Source organism: Hevea brasiliensis, chromosome 18 (assembly GCF_030052815.1).
Source record: "Hevea brasiliensis isolate MT/VB/25A 57/8 chromosome 18, ASM3005281v1, whole genome shotgun sequence".
Taxonomy (NCBI): domain Eukaryota; kingdom Viridiplantae; phylum Streptophyta; class Magnoliopsida; order Malpighiales; family Euphorbiaceae; genus Hevea; species Hevea brasiliensis.
In genome coordinates this window covers 29946258-29962980 of record NC_079510.1, presented here as the reverse complement: position 1 = coordinate 29962980, position 16723 = coordinate 29946258, and positions in this window count along the sequence as shown.

Here is a 16723-nt window from a genome sequence, read left to right as displayed (position 1 = left end):
TAAACATGTCCCCTATTAGCAATTCTTTGGTCAATATGGTTACAGAGAAACGATGTGGTCTTCAATAATATCTGATATTGTTTATGATTCTTGAGTCAACCAATGATTTCCTTATAACATATAATGAAGAAAGATGTGAGGTCGATGGCCTGAGTAAGGCCACTTCGATGCTCAAGTCAATAGGTGCTTAGAAGAAAGTGAAAATTGAAAACACAAAAAAAATAATAAATAAATTGCATACCTAATCTATTATCATGACTCTTATAAGGTAAGAGATAACAGTTTATCTGAGATCTTACCAGCTCATGTCCAACTGTTTTCTTTCATGCATTGTAGAAACACAGCTCATTATTAAACAACATTCTCGATGGGAAACTAACACTCCCTGCAACCTGTGCTCGACTTATGAACTTCCTATGTCTTATTCGAATACCTCATGCTTTATTCGAACATCTTATGCCTTATTAGAACACCCTTTGTCTTCTCTAAATATCTTATGTCTTGTCCAAACACCTTACTTAGATATCCTAAATCATGAAACTGAAACCCAATCGATCCAAAGGATCCAAACTCTCTAAAGACTAATTTGGGCTTTTTGGCACACTATATCATTAGTTCTCACTCCCCACCCCCACCCCCTTTAGTTTCAAATCTTTAGGTTTGGTGTACCATAATGATGTGTCGCACATTGAACCATGTGCCTTATAAGTACAATAGTATTTATGGCTCCTGACAGCTACACCTCGATAATTTAAAAAGACGTTTATTCTTTTTGTAGTTCGATTCACTTTTGGTAGTCGATTGGAATTTTGAGAGCCCTTAAAAATTTTTTAGATAAATGATTTCTAAATGATAATAGTCATTTGCTACTTTGTGCAATCATCATACCATGACGCTGCTATTTTTCTTCCATAATACGCCCTACTCTGGTTATCTTTCGATAATAAAAAATAAGTAAATTCCCACAGATAGCACCAACTAATGTTGTCTGTGACTCTTGGGTCAACTAATGATTTCCATATAACCTGCAATGAAGAAAGATGTGAGATCGGTGGCCTGAGCAAGGCCACTCTGACATTCAAGTCAATAGTTGCTTAAAAGAAAGTCAATACTAAAAACATGAAACGAATAAATTGCATACCTTGGCTATTGTCATGACTCCTATTTATAAGGTAAGGGATAATATTTTTCCATCATATTTGGAATCTTGCCAATTCATGTCCGATTACTTTCTTCCATATATTGTGGAAACACAGCTTATTATTAAGCAACATTCTTGGCGAGAAAATAGCGCACTTTACAGCATGTATCCAACTTGTGAACTTCCTATGTCTTATCTGAACTCCCTGTGCTTTGTCCGAACACCCTTTTCTTATTCAAACACCTTGTGTCTTATTCAAACACCTTACTTAGATATCCTAAATGATGAAACCAAAACCAAACTGATCCAAAGGATCCAAACTCTCTGAAATCTCATTTGAGCTATTGGGGTGTACTATGTCAATATCTAACCTTGTTATATGTCTTTTTATTGCCTAATCTTTTATTGAGTCTCTATTTGGATGCAAAGTTTAAAAGGTGATTTCCCCTATTCAGGCCTCCAACTTGTTATTGCTGCATAAGGTTTAAGGAATTAGGTTAATGTGAAAAATTCAAGGCCTAATTTAATCTGGTTAGTGCCTTCAAGTAAATCTTTCAAATGAAACACTGGCAGATCTACACTTGGTAATCCTGGTTGAGGAGGATTGGTGGAGTTCTTTGAGACTAAATGGCGTAATCTTATTTTCTAGTCTAATTTGCAACACCCATTCTAGTGAGGCAAAGTTAAAGGCAATAAATAGAGCTCTACTCATTTTGGTGTAGCACCTCCTCTTCATGCAAAATTCTAATGAACTAATTATAGACGCGGACTTAAGATTGTGCTCTCCTAGATCTTGACTACTTCTGCTAGAAAGTGGCAACTGAACAAATGGATTAATTAAACTCTAAGAATCCATTTGTTAAAAAAAAAATAATTTGTATATGAAATATATTCTTTCAAAAAAATATTCTTCATTAAAATATTTTATGTTGTTCGGTTACAATATTAAAATAATGGTATGTATTTACATAATCTATGTATAAATTTTTTTATATTTTTCATTGACCCATTTTTCTGAATGCCTAAATACTAAAAAATATGAAAAATATTTTCTAAAAAAAAATGGAGCTAAAATTTGATTTCATCCTTACCAAAGGTATCATTCAACCACACCACACTCTACGAGAGGCAAATCACTTTGCTAATTAATTAGCAAAATTAGGCAACGTAAGATCACAAGAATTTACTACTTTCCTATGACGCCTCTCTTGACTTGTTAGCTACAATTATGGTCCTTAGACTTCAGCGACATCTCTGTTCACTTTTTTAAATAATTGGCTTTGCCCCTTTGCATGAGTTAGCATCATTCTTTGGCCTTGAATTTTTTCTTCAGTTACTGTACTGTGCGACTTTGATTAGTTTGTTTTGGTCTTGTTCTTTTTGTCTTGCACCTCCAGGTTTTTCCACTTAACATGCTGTCCTAAGAATGGTGTATCAAATAGGTCTAATGACTTGGGATTTAGTTGACTGTTTACATTCTTCATTTTTTTCTAGATAATGTTACTAAAAAAATTATTATATAAAAAAATTAATCTCAATTATATACACAAAATGTGTACTAGCTCAATTCAACCCCACTCCTAACCTAACACTGCCTTTCAAACCCACATCTTAAACATACTCAAAAGAGGAACTCCTAGGGTTCATTATAACCCAAAATTAATATATATAACAATGAAAGAATATTCCTTTCATTACATATGAGAATAAATCAAGTAATTAATCAAGCAAAAAAAAAACTAAGAGAAATGTAAATAGATTTATGATCATGATCATATGTGCTGATGAACTTTTCCAACCAGTTGCGATTTACAAGGCTTGCATATAATCAAGCCTAAAGAACTTTCTATATTCCACAACATACTTTATTTATAAGTAACAACTAGCATAAGTAAATACTATATTCAGAACCAAATACTATATCCAAAACAAATTCTTTTATTTAGTTAAATAAAGAAAATGTCTGTCTTTATGCTATAATAACTTTTTATCAGCAAAGAATAGCAATTTGGTATATTAGGCTTATTCAATATTAATTTTGAGACTAGAAAAAAGAAAGGAAAGGAGCATAATGCTTTTGAAGATGTTGGCTCTATTAACATGATAAGTTAGGCAACTTTCTTTTTATCGGTGTACTTTTACCATGATATTTGCATCATCTCTAATGGTATTGAATAAATTTTTGGTTACTTGATTTAGCTTTCTCTATTTTTCCCAATCATTGAAATAATTACATGAGCTACGGAGCAGAAGGTAGCCATATTTTTCTTCATCTAATTGCACACCAAACCTGGTAAAATTTGAATTATTAAGAGGCTATAACAGGTACCGACCTCAAAGTAATTTTATTTTTAGGCTTTCTCCCATGGAATTATTAGAGATCCAGAAAGTAAAAAATGCTTGGGGAGGATTTTTCTTATCAAGATTTGAGAAAAAAAACACTCATGGACTTAATTCTACATTCAACTAAAAACTTTAAGGCAATGGTGTTAGAGTCTCATATCAGAAAATAACAAGAAATTGAAAGTGTAGCAAGGGGAGCAAAGCCAAATTGGCTTAAGCCATTTTGATGGAGGTAACCCCAAACTCAAACAACCAAACCTTGTTGACAATTTTTAGCACTCTCTGATTCAAAGAAAATTTTACAAATAGATCTCTGGGCCTTTACCACTTATATGTCATTCACTTATCCCATCTTCATCCAATGTGAGAATTCTAACTCAATTGACACTTCTATTTTTCCCAATAGGAATTATACATGTTTTTCTTATTGCTTGTGCAAAAAATTAAAGCATATATATGCCTTCTAGCAAATTATAAATCTTCTGTAAATTAACCCTCATGCCAATTTAGTTTATTGTCCAACAATTATCCTCTAGCATGCAAGGAAATAAAGAGCTAGCACATTCTTAATGTGCTTTGAAACTTATGCATTAACTAGGGATAAAGAAAGAAAGCTACTTGTGCTAAAGTGCACATCTCCAAATGGGAAATTTAAAGCCTACTTAAAGAGAAATTAAAGAGAGGCTTTTGTTAACTCTAGTTTTTGCAATTGTATAACCATGAGACCCTCTGACCCATCTAACCCTTCGCCCCCTTTCCCTTTCTCCAGCCACCACAATACGTCCAAACCATCACAAACCACCCAGAATAACTCACTCTCCATACACTTTGAAAACTTTCCACCAAACTGGGATGCTAATGGTTTTGTCAAAATCTTTAGGCCTGGTGACATTGTTATCATTTTCATCCCTCAAAAACTCTCTCGTAGGGGTCGGAGATTTGGTTTCATTAAAGTCCCCTCTACTTTTAGCTTCAAAAACATTCTTGATGTACTCAATAAAATCTAGGTAAATACTTATAAGCTACGTGCATTTCAATCTAGATTGGGAAGGACCTTTCATAATACTCATGCCCACTTTCAGCCTAGCTTTCCTTATCGGAATGATAGAAATGACCTCAATAGACCCCATCACAGTCAACAATGACGCTAGAAAGGGAGAGTGGCAATAAACACAAAGGAAAACAAGAAAGAGAGCCGTAAGTAGATCTAGGTTAAGAAGAATGGTAGCAAAATACAAAAAGCGACTGATATTTATCCAGTTCTTCCTCGAGATGAAACTCATCAAACCTAGAGCATTGTCTTAGGCAGATATATAGCTCAAGAAAGCTTTGCCAAGCAAAACCTAGCTCTATTAGAGAGATCAACTATTGTTAGAGTTTTGGATATTAAATCTTTGCCAAACATTGAGCACTACTTATCAGCGAAAGGAATCATTGACTTTGACATCAAACCTCTGGGTGGGGACTTAGTCCTTTTTTCCTTTGAAAATAAGGAATTAATAGAGGGTTTCCTAGACTGTAGCAAAACTTGGCTCGAGGAATGGTTTTCAGAGATTTCACCATGGAAAACATGTTTAACGCCACAAAAAAGACTATGCTGGCTTCATCTACATGGTGTTCCTCTTAATCTCTAGACATCTGATTTTTTCAAATGGATAGGAAGTGTAACGTCCTGAGAAATTTCAACTCTGAATAATACTATTTTCACTCTGTGAATAATATTATTCAAAGCCAACTTGAGGATTAAAAATGAGATGAAAATTAATTAAGATAAGCAGAATAAAAATTGAAGTGACCATCGGGTTATGGACTTAATCGATGTTATTGAAAAAGATGGACTATAACCCAATGAAGGACATTTTGATCAATTCACTTAAAGAGTTGACTTTTGACTGAAATGTCAATTAAAGTAAGTGATATTAATGTATTAGAATGGGATTTAATTAATTGAAAGAAGTATTAAAATTTAAAAGGGACATAGAAGGAATTATTGAATTGTTATAATTATAAATAAAATTATAAATATAATTATTTAGATATTTTGTAATAAGACAAAAATCTATTTATTTAAGATAAGGGTTCATATATTTACATCACCACCACCATCATTATCTTCATCTTCTTCTTTCTTTCCTTTTGTGCCGTCCACCCTCTCTCTCTCAACCTCCATTGATGCTTCAATCCAAGCTTTAAAACTCCTAATTTCTTCCATAATTTCCATAGCAAATCAAGAGAAAACTTTGAATTGAGCCTTGATTCGAAGAAAGCAAGTAATAATTCAAAGAAATTTGGAGGAAGAAGTATTAGCCAAATTGAGGTAAGAGGTGATTTAAGTTTAATTACTTATGAATTTATGTATTTTAAGTTTAAGTGTAGAAATTACTATGGAAATTGATTGAAATTGTGTATGTTATTAAGGAGGGGAATTTCGGTCAAGATAAAGAAGTTAGGGGTTTTGTGTTTTGATGCAATTAATGTAACGCTCTCACCGTAGGTAATCCATACATTCTACGGATCCAACGACTAACGTCTGTTCGGACAGTCAGAATGTCTAGAACTACACTTAAACTATAGTGAGAAGACATAAATTGATGAAATAAAGACCAAGAAAAATTAAGAGAAAATAAAAAAAATGAAATATAACTAGGTTAAAGGAGCCAGAACCACAGCAATGGGTGACCGTACTGGGAAGTCACTGCATAGACAGCTGATGACCCCAGACCTGCGAGGAACCCAAAAAAATAATTTTCGAAATAAAATTAAGGGTTTAATAAGGTACAAATGACATAAAAAATGTCAAAGAAAATTTAGTTAATTAGTACAGGTGAAAATAAAAATGAAATAGACAATATAAAATTAAAGGAACCGTCAGATCGGGAATTTAGTAGGTATTATCGAAAAAGTTTGACTATAACCCAAAGAGGGTCATTTTGGTCATTTGACACCTAGAGTTGACTTTTGACCTAAATTTCCATTAAAATGAGTGATATTTAAATTTTAAAAATCCCATGAAAACATGAAACTATATGTAATGTAATTAAAGGAAACATAAGGGGGAATTATTAGGAATATTAAAACTTTAAGTATTGAAATTAATAAACAAAACTTAGTGGGATATAAATAGCCATAAGGTGACAAAATCATCCACTAACTTCATCTTCTTCCTCACTTCCTCTCAAATGGCCGAACCAAGGTCTTCATTTTTCCTCCATGATGTCTCTCTTGCAAGCTCTAAATCCCTCCCATTCTCACCATAATTCTCACAAGTTTCTTCACAAAAATTAGTCATCACACCTTAGGAAGACTATAGACAGCCAAGAAAGAAAGGATTGGTGAAGTTTTAGCAACTTGAAGAATTGTCCATTCAAGGTTAGTGCAAGTTTTCTTCTCCTTTCCTTGTTAAATCTTAAATTGAGGTTGAAATGAGTGAATATAACATGAAATTGGAAGAAAATGATTAGTAATTTAGAGCTCTAGATTTCAGTAGCTTTGAAAATATGGGAGTTCAATGTTTTCATGCATGTAAATGGTGTTTAGTGATGTTAATGGATGTGTAGATGAAGTGATATGTGGGAGAAATTGATTGCATGTGTATATTATAATTGATAAATTAGAGTTAGGGTTTTAACCTAACTATTGGAGACTTTGTGTAATTACTGGAATTTGATTGTGTTGAGATGAATTGATGATGTTAGAAGTGCCATGAATGTCAATTTGTAGTTTGGGAGTTAGAGGAAATGAAATTTGGAAGTGTACTTTTCTATGCAGGTTGAGACTTGAAAAATCCAGTGAATATTTTGAGTCATAACTGAATTTGTGCTACTCCAATTGATATAAGGCCAATTGGAGATGAAACTAGACCTAAAATGCTCTATTTTTCATGAAGAAACCATGCCTAAATTCTGTCCACAACTTGACCAAATTATTGTCCCAATCTGGATGACCAAATGATGAACCCAGAAAATTGACCAAATAAATAGTACACATTCATTTGGCTATAACTTCCTCTAGACAGGTCCAAATGACATAAATTTTATACCATTGAAAAGCTTAGATATAATACTACAACTTTTATAAAGACCACAGAGCTTAGAAATGCCTTAAACTAATCCGAATTGTTAGCCCATGTTAGGTAACAAAACTGCCCAGAACCATATTGCCCAGAAATTGCTAGATATAGGCTTACTTGGCTAGTTTTGGAAAAGAGACCATAACTTGGTCTACAGAAATCCAAATGTAATAAAAGTAGTGGCAAAATGTCCATAAGACATTAATCTACAATATTGGTATTTTGACCAAAACCCAAAAATCAAGGGAACTAGGTCAATTGGCTAGATCAAATTAGTATGCAAATTCTAGAAATTGCCTAAGTGACCTTTTGACTCTAGAATAGTCTTTTAGTCATATCTCTCACTAGAAAACTCCAATTGGGATAAGCCATATTTTTATGGAAACTTGAGAAATAGAGCTCTAACTTTGTTTTGGATACTTTCCTTGAATTATGAATTTAAGAATCCTAAAAGTTGAGTCAAAGTCATTGACCTAAACTGGAATCCTATTGGCATAGGGTACTTGAGTCTTGGCCAATGATTTGGCTATAAGTAATTATACAAAACTTGAAAAATTGCAATCCAAAATTTTGAGTGACCACAAGGCATAAGGCAACAAGCTCTATGAAGAATACTAAGCCTAAAAGTGACTATAACATGTTCAATTAAATTGGTAAATATAACTCCAAAATTTGCCTATCTAAGGATCCAGAATTGGAAAATGAACCAGTTATGGTTATTTGATCATAACTTGTGTTCTAGAAATCCAAATGACATGATTCAAAAACATATAACAAGAAAAGACATAAAAGAACAACTTCCATGAAGGAAGTATGGCCAAACAGTGGCCATAAAGTGATCAAATTGATAGGTAAAATTAAGACATTAAAACTGAACCTAAAGAAAGGTTCACAAGATAAACTATTTTATGGTAGGGTTTTAACCCTAATATATTGATAAACATTGAATTACATGAAATAGGTATGTGGGACCCACTTTTCACTATAACTTGACATGAAATCTCTAATAAGTAATTAATAATGCTTAATTGCCAAAAGTAAACCTAGGCTTATGTATATAGTTTAGATTGATTGGTATACCAATTAGGAACTACAGATAGCAGTACTGCCTACATGAATAATCATTGACCGAAAAAATATGTCTGATATGATTGTTCTACAGGTTATATGCCTGCTCATTAGCCATTGAGCCTAATTTCATTACTGTCTTTGAAAGCTTGCCCACTGGCCTTGTGCCTGACATGACAGTTGTATACAAGGTAGACATATGGTTGTCTAACTAGTATACTCCTATGTATCCAGCCTTTATAGTTTATTATAGGTTAGTTGGGCATTGATATGATTTTAAAGAGACTGAAAATGAAATAAATGCACAGAGAAGATCCTAATAAATAAATTGATCCCAACTCAACTCAACTCAACTCAACTAAGCCTTTATCCCAAAAATTTAGGGTCTGGTGTATGGATTCGCTTTCTCCACTCTGAACGATTTTGGGTTAAATCCTCAGAAATGTGTAATGCTTTTAGGTCATGTTGTACTACTCTCCTCTAAGTCAATTTAAGTTTACCCTTTTTTTTTTTATCCTCTAACCTAATGTGCTCTACTTGTCTAACTAGAGCCTCCGTATGTCTATGCTTCACATGACCAAACCACCTCAATCTCCCTTCTCTCAACTTATTTTCAATTGGCACCACTCCTACCTTTTCTCTAATACTCTCATTACGAACTTTATCTAGTCTAGTATGGCTACTCGTTCACCTTAATATTCTCATCTCTGTAACTCTTATCTTATATGCATATGACTCTTTCAGTGCCCAACACTCACTACCATATAACATAGCCGGTCGTATGGCTGTACGGTAAAATTTTCCTTTCAATTTATTGGGAATCTTACGATCACATTAAACTCCCGTGGCACGTCTTCACTTCAACCATCCAACTTTAATCCTATAACTAACATCTTCATCACATCCCCCATCTACTTGAAGGACTGAGCTTAGATATTTAAAGTGATTACTTTGGGACAGTACCACTCCATTCAAACTAACTCTTTCCCTATCACCAGTTTAGCCTTCACTGAACTTGCAATGCATGTATTCTTTCTTCGTTCTACTTAACTTAAAACCCTTTGACTTTAGAGTACTTCTCCAAAGTTCTAGCTTTCTATTGACTCCTTCTCATGTCTCATCTATCAGAATAATATCATCCACAAACATCATGCACCAAGGAATACTCTCTTGTATATGTTTCGTCAGTTCATCTAAAACTAATGTAAAAAGGTAAGGGCTTTTGGTTGATCCTTGGTGTAATCCAATTGAGATCGGAAAATCTCTTGTGTCCCCTCCCACTGTGCACACAATAGTAGTTGCTCCTTCATACATATCTTTTAATGCTTGTATGTACCTAATAGATACCCTCTTTTGTTCTAACACATTCCATAAGACCTCTCTTGGAACACTATCATAAGCCTTCTCCAAATCAATAAAAACCATGTGTAGATCTTTCTTCACATCTTTATATTTCTCCATCAAGCTTCTAATGAGAAAGATCGCTTCCATAGTTGAACGACCGGGCATGAAACCAAATTGATTGAGAGAGATAGAAGTATCATGACGTAGTCGATGCTCCACAACTCTCTCCCACAACTTCATAGTATGGCTCATGAGTTTAATTTCCCTATAGTTTGAGCAACTCTGTATGTCTCCCTTATTTTTAAAAATAGGTACTAAAATACTCTTCCTTCATTTACCAGGCATTTTCTTTGAGTTTAGAATCTTATTAAATAATTTAGTTAACCATGCCACTCCCATATCTCCCAAATACTTCCACACTTCAATTGGCATTTCATCGGTCCACAGGTTTTACCCACTTTCATTCTCTTAAGTGCTTCCTTTACTTCTAAAGATCTAATCCTTCTAGTATAATTCACATTCTTTTCTATTGTTCTATAATCTATATTCATGCTATTACTATTTTGACTATTATTAAAGAGATCATTAAAATAATTTCTCCATCTTTCTTTAATGTCCTCATCTTTCACCAACACTTTTCCTTCTTTATCCTTAATGCACCTAACTTGATTGAGATATTGACATTTCCTTTCTCTCCTCTTTGCTAATCTATAAATATCTTTCTCCCCTTCTTTAGTTCTAAGTTTCTCATATAACTTTTCAAAGGCTAATGCTCTTACTTGACTAACTGCCTTTTTTGCCTCTTTCTTTGCTATCTTGTACTGTTCATATGCCTCATTATTATCACATTTAGGAAATTTCTTATACCATTCCCTTTTTCTCTTCACTGCCTTTTATACTTCCTCATTTCACAACCATCTCTCTTTTGAGGGTGGTCCATGTCCTTTAGACTCTCCAAGTACTTTTCTAGCTACTTCTCTAATCTTTGATGCCATCTGTATCCACATATCATTGGCCTCTATACCCAGCTTCCATACTTCGGACTCGAAAAGCTCATTTTTGAACTTCACTTACTTTACTTCTTTGAATTCCCACCACTTTGTTCGAGCTACACTATTTCTTCTGACCTTACTTGAATTGTTCCTAAACTTGACATCCAAGACCACCAACCGATGTTGACTTGTTAAAGCCTCTCCTGGAATGACCTTGCAATCCTTGCATAGAGCTCTATTTATCTTCCTGGTTAAGAAGAAGTCGATTTGGCTTCTATGTTGCTCACTTTTGAAAGTCACTAAATGTGACTTTCTTTTTATGAAGTAGGCATTTTCTAGTATTAGGTCGTATGCCATAGCAAAATCTAGGATGTTTTTTCCCTCCTGATTTCGACTGCCAAAACCAAAACCTCCATGAACATTCTCATAACCTTATCTATCACTTCCTACATGTCCATTCAAATCTCCACCAATGAAAACATTCTCTTCATTCGGTATGCTTTGCATTAAATCATCCATATCTTCCCAAGACCTTTGTTTACTCTCACTGTCTAGTCCTATTTATGGGGCATAAGCACTAACTATATTTATTATTTCTCCTTCTAGTACTAGCTTTACTAGTATAATTCTATCTCCTACTCTTTTCACAGCCATTACTGCGTCTTTCAATGTCTTGCCTATGATTATGCCTACCCCGTTCTTGTTTCTCTCCTTTCTAGTAAACCACAGTTTGTACCCTGAATTATCCACTTCCTTACTTTTCTCTCCTACCCATTTAGTCTCCTGAATGCAAGCAATATTTACCCTTCTCCTTTCCAAAGTATCCACAAGCTCCATTAATTTTCCTGTAAGTGATCCAACATTTCAAGTACCAACCCTGATCCTTCTCCTATCCTGCTCCTTCCTAATTGGTCTCCTTCTATGATATCTTCTATTGTTTTCTATGTCTATCTTGTGTTTTGTTCCACTATTTATTCTACTATCTATCCTATGGACTAACTTCTTTACCCACACCCGTCCATGATGTGGGAACCCTTGCTTAACACCACACCCGAGCGCTGGTATGGCGTGTCTCTTTCAGTGAATGCCCTACACCCTTGCATATTTATCACTACACCCGGGCTCCGATGTAGCATGTCGTTAGTAGAGGACGCCCCAATATTTATATCATTTGAATTCATATCATAGGGTGTGATGAAATTTTTACGCTAGTTGTCACCTACCGCAACCCTCCTCTTTTATCCGGGCTTGAGACCGGCTAAGCGCAAACTACTTAGACGGAGTTAAATAAATTGATCCCAAAGTCAAATAAATCTGTATAGACTTAGAATTTATGAAATTAGTCTAGAATTATTATTTTTAATTATTCAGTTATTTTTCTTTTAAAGTTATGCACCACTAAGCAATTCGCTTAGCGCATTAGTTTTCCATTGCGTAGGTACTGGAGACCAGGCACAGCCATAGCAGTAGCCGCAGCAGTAGTGTTCTGACAGAGGTTTGATCAGATCTGATAGTATCTGCTAGTCACCTCAGTAGACTAGTTTTAATAGGGCCTGTGTATACTTAGTTTTTCATTTTATTTATTATATATAAGTAAATGATGTAAATCTTTTTGAGATATGTAATTCAACTTTGCTATTGTAAATAAATTGTAAATTATTGTAGATGAATTTCATATGAATGGAATGAAGTATATTTACTTGAAATGGATATGAGCAAATTATATGAGTACATGATGTATATGTAAATGTGAGATAAATATGAAATTATTTTTAATAGGTGAATAGTAGAACCACCAGATGCTAACAAAACAGAGGAGGCTCTGCTTGGGTTTTCACAGAAATAATTTGTGATAAAAAAAAATTTACCACATGTTTTCTATGAAATTTAAAATTAATAATGGATAGGACAGGATAAGATAGGGTGCTCTAGCACCTAATGTGGCACGCTTTACTCGGCTACACTGTAGACGGCTAAGGGGTATCACAATTAACTTGAATTCCAGGTTTGAATAAAGTTGTAAATATGGTTTATGAACTTGAAATTGATTGAAGTTGGAAGATGGGAATTAGGGTTCTTATGCAATTAGGGTTTTTATGGTATGAAGCTTATTTAATGCTATCATGTTATATTATGATTATTTGGTGTGTATTTATTGAGAAACAATAATGATTTGGTGAAGAAATAAAAGGAATGGATGTTGGGTCCCAAGTATTGAATCTGGATAGCTTGAGTCCAGTGAGGTTAAATGCTCATAACTTGAGCTATATAACTCTAAATGATATGAAAACTTTCATGAAGAACACTTGCCCTCAAAATGATCGAAAGATACCTAAATTAGGGCTAGAATCTAGTAATGCAAAACTGGAAACCTTAAAACTGATCAAATGAACAGTACGTAATAAATTGAGCATAACTCACTCTACAAAACTCTAAATTGAGTAATTATTAAACCTGTGTAATTGTAACACCCCTAATTGTAAAGCCTGGTATATTTCACTATTCCAGTGACCGGTGTCAGTCCGGATAATTAATGGAATTAGAACCACACTTAAGATAACTAGATAAGCCCTGAACACAAATAATTAGTAATTATCAATTAGTTAAGTATAAATAAGAAAAACAAAACATAAGAAGTTAAATGAGCCGAGAGTCACAGTGATGGGTGACCTTCTCGGGAAGGATTGCGAAGTCGATTTAAACTCAAATTTTAAACCATAAAATGTGACGCCATGTCCTTAGGATCAAAAGTAACACGATGGAAAAGAGAAAATCACGAAAAAGAATTGTTAAGCCAGTTAAATAACTAGGTCAGGGATTCGGAAGAAATATTGAATTATTTTCAAACCGTGTCGAACTGGCGAGGGATAATTTGGTTAATTGACCCCGAGAGCTGACTCCTGACCTAACTGTCCAATAAAATCAGAGAAAAGAAAATTTCAGAATCGGGAATTAAATTAAAGAACAAATAGAAAAATAAATAAAAAAAAAGAAACATGAAAAGTAAAAAGTGATGACATCATGCATGACCTCATGCACGATGCAATAATTATTATAATTAAAAATTTAATTTTTTGGATAATTTTGGTCTTCCAAGAGGATAAAAATTCGTAAAAGAAAAAAAAAAGTTCTTCTTCCTCATCCATATTGCCGCCCCATCACTCCCATCTCTCTCTTCCATTTCTTTCCACCATTAACAACCATTTCAAGCTTTTAAAAGCTTGATTTTATTCTATACATCCCTTAACTCCCTTAAGTAAATTTTGTTCTTGGAACTTAGCAAGCATCTTGTGAATAGAAAGGAAGAAGAAAGTGAAAGAATTGAAGCTTTGGGAATACTTCCTTAAAGGTTAGTCAAGAATCCCCTCAATTCTCCATATATTCATGAACTTGCACTTGAAGTGAACTAGTATTGATGAAAATAAAATAAAAACAACATATTGAGGTATATAGTGAAATTTGGCTAGCTTAGAGATAACTTGAAATTGATGGATTTTGACACAATTAAAAAGGTAGGCAAGCTTGATTGAAGGTGTAGTTGAGGTTTATATAGTTTAATTGCATGAATGGAGCAAACATGAAAATTAGGGTTTTGGCACCTAGGGTTTGGAAAACAAAAATGTGATGATGTGTTAAATGGTGTGTTGGACTTGGTTTGAGGTGAGAAATGGTCATTTGTGACCAATTGGTGTATGTTGGAGGTGTTAAAAGTGAGTGGAGATTTAGATTGAAAGGGGGCTGTATGCAGGCAGCTTGACCAAGGTCCCTTTCAGGGACCAAAACTGAAAATTTATAAGTCCAATTTGTGTGAGGCCAATTGGGAATGAAACTAGACACAAAATGACACATTTTTTATTTAGGTATCATGCCCAAAAAGTGACTAAAACCTAGTGAACAAATTGACTAAATCCCAAATTGGCAATCTGACTGTACAAAAATGACCAAATAACTTATTCATTTGGCTATAACTTGGGCTAGGCAGGTGTAAATGACCTGAAATATTACCAATGGAAATTTTACCCTTAACCAAGTCATTTGGCTACCCAAAGTTGGTGACCTAAAACTGCCAGAACTAGTTTGGTGCCCAGAAATCTGGGTTAAGTTCAATCCGGCAGCCATGATTCAAATGGCTATAACTTGAGTTACAAAACTCCAAATGGAGTGATTCAAAAAGGAGAATAAAGTTAAGAAAATAGGAAACATTTTCTGTGAAGAAAGTTTTGCCAAATTTTAACAGAAAAATAGCCAATGGAACAGTGCAACATAAGACACCAAAACCGAAAATTGCAAATTTTCCTAAAAGACTTAGATTTTGAGTAAACAACCAAAACCAACAAATTTAGTAACCAAAATGTGGTATGTGGGTGAAGTTGGAATTCCCATACCTATTAAGCCTTAGAAAGTCAACAAATTAACTTGAATAGTATCATGAATAGTAACCCCGAAACACAAATTTTAAAAAACGTCAAATTTAGCACATTAGAGCTAGGTAAAAATGAATTTAAATTTATTTTTGGACTAATTATGAGTTATGATACTGAAACACTATGGAACTGTGTGTTTCAGTTGAAAAGAACAATGGGAAAGAACCCGAGGGATCGAGTCAAGGCCAAGAGGCGACTCGCTTAAGGTTTGTGCACAACGTAGAATTTCTGTAAATTTTCTTCTCCATATTGTTTTGAATAATTTGAAATATTGAATTGTGACATCATTATGATGAAATATTTATTATGCTTTTGATTTAAATTATTGAAAGTTATTTGTGTATATTTGAGATGGCATAAATGTTTAGTAAATTATTAACATAAGTTTTGAAACTACAGTGTCATGATCATATATTTGAACACCTCACTAGTATGACTAGTGGGGATAATCAGTTTCGAATTTTGATTATTTCTCTGGCTGAAGTGTTGAGGTGTGTGCTAGTAGAAGAAGAAATTGAATAGATATCCATATATTTGAGCTAGCTAGCCTTGTGATGTGACTTCTCATAAGCCTCTGGCTATTGAGATGATATTTGTTTTGAATGGCATGATATAACTATGGGTTTTATGAAATTGATTTTGACACTTCGAAATGAAATTGTTTGGATTAAAATCTCATAATTCATGTTTTGTATTTAATTCTCATGTTCAATTTAATTTTTGAATAAATATGATTTAAATTCTGCATAAAGATTATTTTAATATGTTGTGCACCACTGAGTCCTAGTACTCAGCGATGGCTGTTATTGCTGTCGCAGATATAGAGACTAGAAGAGCAGCAATGTGAGCTGCTGAGGACAGAGGAGCTACCTACTCTGAAGTCTATCGGGTATATTTTATACCCTGACTGTAAAAATTTATTTTGATGTATGTAATGTATGTAAAGGTATAGACATGTAAAACTGGTCTTAAGCAGTTTGTATAAAGTTTGTAATAAATTCTAGTTTGGATTTTTCCTAATGCAAATTTTTAGTATGATGTATATAAGTTGTTTTACATTTGATTACCTATGAATGGGAGTATTTTATTTTAATTTGAATGGAAGTAATTAGTAATATTTTGGATGGTATTTGAATTGGAAATTGTGGATTTGAATTTTTGGATGTTGATAAATGATGTTGATATTGATTGGGATGGTTGTGAAATTGAAGAAGTTACTGAGATAAATCATTGGAAGTGTTTTTTTAGGTATTTAAAGAATTGTTTTCTCAAAACACAGACGACACTCTGCCAAAATTTCTATAAAATTTGCAGGAAAATAAAATGGGACAAAAATTTTACT